At 38.6% G+C, this 7,033-nt stretch overlaps 1 pseudogene; it reads left to right on the top strand.

Moving 5' to 3' along the window:
• Positions 1-3,197: 3,197 nt before the first annotated feature.
• Positions 3,198-6,485, top strand: LOC103000275 (60S ribosomal protein L39-like; annotated as a pseudogene).
• Positions 6,486-7,033: the final 548 nt, after the last annotated feature.

The following is a 7,033-nucleotide window of genomic DNA, read 5'->3' as shown; positions in this document are numbered from 1 at the left end:
GCCTAGAACCCGTGCTCCACAAGAGAAGCCACCGCAAGAAGAAGCCTGCGCACCGCAGTGAAGAGTAGCCCTGCTCGCTACAACTAGAGAAAGCGCGCACACAGCAACGAAGACCCAACGCAGCCAAAAATAAATAAAATTAAATCTTAAAAAAGAAAAAAAGGTTGTTTCAAGATGTTAACCTGGTCCAGTAAAAAGGAATTCTTGGAGGTGGGCCTTAAACTGTGCTATACAATAAAGAGTTTCTTTTCTGGAGCCTCAAGGAGTTTGGCAGCTTGAGATATAGAAGGGGAGATGCCCAAGGGCACCCCTCTTAGGGTTAAGAGCAGCGAGTCTTCACAACTTCAGGGCAGGCCAGGGACTGGTGAGAGAGTGTCTGGTAGGGGACCTGTGGAGGGGCTCGAGCCTGACCCTGAAATCATTTTCATATGTGTTTCAAATGGTCTATGCCACAATCCTCTGCATTACACTCAAGTTTTTAGTAAAGTCTTGTTAAATAGGCAGCCTGGTCCCAGTTATTAGGTTGGGAAATTTAGGGACTGGCCTGGACATCTGTGCCCATACCTGAAGCAAAGCAGTATAGAGAGAACTACAGCAGCAGCTGGCAGAAGACCCATCTCAAGGCAGTGAGAGGGGCCTGCAGAAAAGCTAAGCAGAGGTCAAGACCAGATGGCCAGCTAAAGTGACAGCCATCTGGGATACACTGGTGAGACATGTAAGCATGAGAGAGTATTCTCAGAGACCTGAGAGAAAGAATCGAATTTCTACAGGCAAATGGAAAGGGGATTCATGTTGTTGAAAGTTGGGCATTAAAGAGAAATGAAATGTGGGACATTTGGATTACATAAACAACAAATAAGAAATGACATGAAGATAAACTCGAAATTTTCCTGTTCTTGATAACTTAAAAAAATTTTTAATAAAGAGATTAGATGTTTTCACAAGGAAATTCACAGAGTACCATTAGAACAGAATAATATTCAAGATTCTCTGTATCTTCTTCACAGACCAAAAAACTTATTCCAGGAACACAATTAAGAGTCCCTGATTGAGAGCAACAATGAACTGTAGTGGGCAGGTGCCTAGGGTGTATAGTAGGAAATATTTAGAAACATTACATAAAATTTATATTAATCAATTGACACATAGATCAATGGAACAAAACAGAAAAGCCAGAAGTAACCCCATATAAGAACAGCCAACTGATTTTTGACAAAGATGCAACAAGCAGTTTTTGAAAAGGTAGTCTTTTCAACCAATGGTACTGGTACTGAGGCAATTGAATATGCATAGAAAAAGTGAACTTTGACTTAAGTCTCATACCTTATGCACAAATTAACTCAAAAAGAGTCATAGACCTTAATGCAAAACATAAAACTATAGAACTTTTAGATGATAACATAGGAGAAACCCTGGCAATCTAAGGCTTAGTGATGACTTCTTAGACTTGACACCAAAAGCATGATGCATATTAGACTTCATCAAAATGAAAAACTTTTGCTATGTGAAAGAGCCTGTTAAGAGGATAAAAAGACAAGCTAGAGCATGGGAGAAAATATTTGCAAACCATACATCCTACAAAGGACTCATATCTTAAGATATAAAGAACACTCAAAACTCCACAGTAAAACAAAGAAACAAACAAAAAGACAATTCAATTTGAAAATGGGCAAAAGACATTGAGACATTTCACTAAGGATATATGAATGGAAAATATGCACATGAAAAGATATTTGATATTACTTGTCATTTATGGAGGAAGTGAGCCTTAAGCCTGACCTCAGATAGTAGAACTTTATAAATTAATAGAAGGGGTGTAAAACATAAGCTGAAAAGTCCCAATGGATCCCAACAACATTCTTTGACCTATAATTTATTTTTAAAGTTTAAATTTTTTCTGCAGAAACATAGCACTATGTCTAGTATAGTTCTGTTATATATTTATATACATATATATAGTTATATATATTTTCAAATATTTAGGAATATTTGAACACTATTTCATGTTATTTAAGAGTTATTCATTTAGAAAATTTTAGGTGTGGTAATTATTTTTAAAAGTCCTTATCTTTTAGAGATAAATACTAAAGTATTAACTAATAAAATATTATGCCTTAGATTTGCTTACAAATAACCCAGTGAGGGATGGAAGAAAGTAGGTGGGAAAATGGATAAAGCAAGATTGACAGAAAATTGAAAACAGTTGAAGTTGGGTGATAGGTATATATTGGCTCATTATAATATTCTAATTCCTTCAACTTTGAAATTTTTCATAATAAAGATTAAAGACAATTAAAATGTATTTACATATATGTTTCTATGTGAATAGGAAAACAAAATCTGAAAAGATACATGTCAAACTATTAACCATGGATATGTCTGGAGTGTAGAATTGGAGTAGAAGGAAGGGAAATTTCTATTTTTTACTTTATAAACTTTGAGATTTTACAATGAACATACATATTATTTTTTAATTAGAAAGAAACAATGAAAATTTGAAATTTATAAGATTGCTTTTTATAATTAATCCTTTTAATTAGTTGATTATACATTCTAGAAAGTTTTCAAATGTATAAAACTTTAAGGAGTCTCAAATATTGCTAGAAACTTACAGAAGAAAAAGAATATAAAATGTATTGTGAAGCCAAACTTGAAGAACTTCTTGTCCACAACTTGATCCAGATATTATGGTTTTTTTAAAGCAAATAAAATGATCCAATTGCACTGGCTCATCCATTAGATTTACATTTACTTCTTTAAGGCACAAGAATAGAGTTGGGTGAATTACCTATCAGAAATATTAAACCATGGTCTGGAAGAATGAATTTACCTCGGCCTCAGTTCTTGAAGTTTGAGTCTTTGAAAATACACCTAATTCTATTCGTAACCACTAGGGCTCAGTGTCTTCTTTAAAATGTGAAATTAATGCATTTTAGAAAACAAAAAGATCACAAAACTTTTTGTAAGTTGGTGCTGAGAAGAAAAACTGTACCTGTGATAGTCTCTGGTCTTCTTTAAAACAAAATTCCAGGGAAATTTGTGAAAGATGGGGGTGGGTCCTCACTAAGGTGCTTCTTTTATTTCCCTTTCTCCTGAGATGATTGAGAAGAATGTTGTTCATGAATTAAAAAGAAAACAACGTTGCCCCTAGTGATGGATTTATATTTTTAATCATTATTAGAATGTTTTCTTCTAGAATGTTTTCCTATATTGTGGTGAGTGAACTGATTGATAAGAGCGTAGCAGAACTGAGCCCCACGCTGTATGACAGTAGGTAATGAGGCATGCAGTTTGGTGCTCTGCATTTGGATGGCTGGCACTTCTGTTTCCTTACTGATGGGTAGCTTTTCAACACAGAACTTCCTATTTTTGGATTTCCAAGGGACTTCAAGGTAAACACAACTGTTGGAGTATGCTTTGGGGGACGTTCTGACCTTTCTGTTGCCCAGTGGAAACCTGTTGGTTCTCAGTGAGTCTCTTATTTTAGCAGGCTTAAAGACTGGTCGCATCCATCAGTAATACTGACAACCTGGTCTTGTAAATACCTCCTTCCCTTGAGGCAGCATTTTAGGGAGAAATATTTATGTTCCTCTTTTCATATGCCTGCCTTGACCCAAAGGGAAGGGAGTGTCCACATATACTTCCTCTGTGACAAGGAGGTGTTAGAGAGGGAGTGTCCACCCCATCTTACTCCTGACTACCCCCCTCCCCCATGGGAAGAGGTTGGCTTATCAGACCTGATGGTTATCAGGCCACGCTCTCTATTGAGTGGATCTGGCCACGCTAAGAGCCACTGCACTCACGATGCGTGTTCTCTGCTCTCGTGGCACAGGGTTGCTCCTCTGGTCTCTCTGGGTCAGTACAGCCAGCAGGGCCTGCCCCTGCCAAGGCTGCCAGGTCTCCACTCTCCCTCTCATCCTGGACTGCATGGGTGCGTGCATCCTTTCACTTGCCATCAACTGCGACTTTATTCCCCGGGATCCTGGCTGATAAACAAAAGATGGATTGCAGGCTTAAGGCTCACTTCCTCCATAAATGACAAGTAATATCAAATATCTTTTCATGTGCGTATTTTCCAGTCATATATCCTTAGTGAAATGTCTCAATGTCTTTTGCCCATTTTCAAATTGAATTGTCTTTTTGTTTGTTTCTTTGTTTTACTGTGGAGTTTTGAGTGTTCTTTATATCTTAAGACATGAGTCCTTTGTCAGATGTATGGTTTGCAAATATTTTCTCCCATGCTCTAGCTTGTCTTTTTATCCTCTTAACAGTCAAGTCTTTCACATAGCAAAATTTTTTCATTTTGATGAAGTCTAATATGCAACATGCTTTTGGTGTCAAGATCTACTCTGTAAAATCAATCTATGCCCAGTTCTGGAGCTACCCATGCAGATTCACATGTGAAACCATCAGGGCTTTCTTCTAGCAGAGTGGGTGCCTTCTTTTCCCTGAGTGATGTGAGTAAACAAGCACAACTTCTTTAGTTTTCCTTCAAAGGGAAAAGGAAAAACTTACTGATATGTGTGTAGTTCCAAGATTTTGATGAATAATTGCATGAGACAAGATTTTCAAGGGAAGGGTTTTGTTTGTTTGTTTGTTGTTGTTGTTTTTAATCCCTTCATCTTCTGACAGTCTCTGTCCATGACAGACTATAGTGGTTTACAGCTAGGGTTGCCAGGGGTAGTAAAAATAAGACAAACAAAATAAGATGCCCAGCTAAATTTGAATTTTGAATTTGAATAAATTTTAGCACAAGTATGTCCCATGCAGTATCTGGTAGGACATACTTATACTGAAATTATTTATGTTTATCTGAAATTCCTACTTAACTGAGTGCCGTGTATTTTATTTATAGGATTGTATATAGGCAACCCTATCTAGTAGAAGACATTCACCATAGTAGCCAAAACATTTTTTGAAAGCCTAGATGATTATTATATAACATTTTCTTCATCACTAAGCAATTAGTAATATTCTTTTTTTCTTCCATCCTTTAACAAATACTTAATAAGCAGGTATTACATGCCAGATACTGTTTTATGTACTGGAATGAGAAAATAAGCCAGTCAAAGAAAAAATAAATATAAATAATTTCTAAACAATGATGGAGAAAATAAAACAGGTGATGTGATAAAGAATGTCTTGGTGGGGCGGGCTACCTTAGCTTGAATGGTCAGGGAAGTCCTCCCTGAAGAGCTGGTATTTCAACTGTGTCCTCAGGAGCAAGAGAGAGGCAAAAGGTTTCATAGGATAAGTTGCAGGCAGAAGGAACCGTAAAAGCCCTAAGATGGTGTATTAGTTTCTACGGCTGTTGTAAAAACCTAACACAAACTTGGTGGTTTGAAACAACAGAAATTTATTCTCTCACAGTTCTAGAGGCCAGAAGTCTGAAAACAAGGTGTTTGCAGGGCCATGCTTTCTCTGGAGGCGCTGGGGAGAATCTGTTCCTTGCCTCTCCCAGCTTCTGGTGGCTACCAGCATTTCTTGGCTTGTGTCCGAATCACTCTAATCTTCGAGGCCAGCATCTTCAAATTTTCTCCTCTGTGTGTGTCTGACTAATCTCCCTCTTATAAGGACATCATGATGGCATTTAGGACCCACCAGATAATTCAGACTAATCAGTCTCTCTAGCTCAAGACACCTAATTTAATCACAACTGCAAAAAAAATTACATCCCCTTTTTTGCCGTGTAAGGTCACATTCACAGATTTCAGGGATTAGGACATGGATACATTTTCTGGGGGAGCATTTTTCAGCCTACCACAGATGGGAGGGGCTCAGCACGTTCTAACAGCATGTGGAGGCAACACAGGGAGAGGTGTGGGGGCCGTGAGGGCTGATGGCAGGGCCTGGCAGTCAAGGGAAAGGATTCAGGTTCTAGTTCAATGTCAATGGGCAGCCAGTGAAAGATTTTAAACAGAAGACAGGGAGTGACAAGATTTACATTTTTAAAAGCATTTCTCTGGTCCCTCTGTGGAGGCTGGACATTAAAAGGGCCAAGGGTGAAAGGAGAAGGAATCATTAGAGTCATGGGGCCTGCCAGAGAAGGGCAGCCTGAGGCCTTGGTAGCTGAAATTCGAGGGGTCGCAAGTGAGAGGAGGGGCCAAGGTTGGACAGAGGGGATAGATTTTGGAGAAAAAGCCATGAGGATTTACTGATGGATTAGATCAGGAAGTAAAAACAAAACAAAGAAACAGAAAACAAAATAAAGAGAGAGTATGATAGAGTTCTCCTAGGTTTGGGGCTAAATGTTAATAAGAAGCCAAATGTTGACATCTGCTCTCTTCTCTTCTCTGCCATCCTATGTGTGGTTGAGTTTGCTCCTTGCCAGGTCTTCTCACAAGACTTTCAGGATCAAGCAATTCCTGGCCAAGAAACAAAAGGAGAATCGTCCCATTCCCCAGTGTATTTGAATGAAAACTGGGAATAAAATCAGATACAACTCCAAGAGAAGACATTGGAGAAGAACAAAACTGGGTCTATAAGGAGGCTCAAATATGAAGTGGCACACATTTATGTTGTGTCAAGGTCACTTGCATCTTACCATATCACAGTAGTGAGAACATCACTACTGTCTGAAAAGCCACATGTGTTTTATGGGAGAAATGGAATGGTTGGTTCTTCGTTTGTTGTCAGTGTTTCTGCACTAGTGCCTTGGCTTAGTAATAAATATGTGAAACCTTTTGTTGGAAAAAAAATGTTGACATTTGATGGACTTGGTTAAGACTCTCCAGTCTGCCCTAGGGAGAGGATTTCACACAAAGTAAAGGGAGAAGTAAGTTTTGTCCTGTCCTAAAATTCATTTGATAAAGTGAGCTTGGTCTTCAGGAGAGAGAGATTCTTTTTCTTCCATCCAAGATCAAGTCTTAACAAAGGCATCACGCTTCAGAGGAAGGTTAAAAGAACCAGAGCGGTGCTGTGACCGTGATTGATGACGACGTGACAAGCACCTGTTAATGCTGCAAACCTCTCGCCTTCCAGGTCAGTACCACTTGGCAGGCAGCATCTTTCACATCCAGGGTGAAGAGTGGCT

This window comes from Balaenoptera acutorostrata, chromosome 11 (assembly GCF_949987535.1).
Source record: "Balaenoptera acutorostrata chromosome 11, mBalAcu1.1, whole genome shotgun sequence".
In the NCBI taxonomy this organism is placed as follows: Eukaryota; Metazoa; Chordata; class Mammalia; order Artiodactyla; family Balaenopteridae; genus Balaenoptera; species Balaenoptera acutorostrata.
The sequence above is the reverse complement of the archived record's forward strand: the minus strand, read 5'-3'. Positions and strand labels throughout refer to the sequence as shown.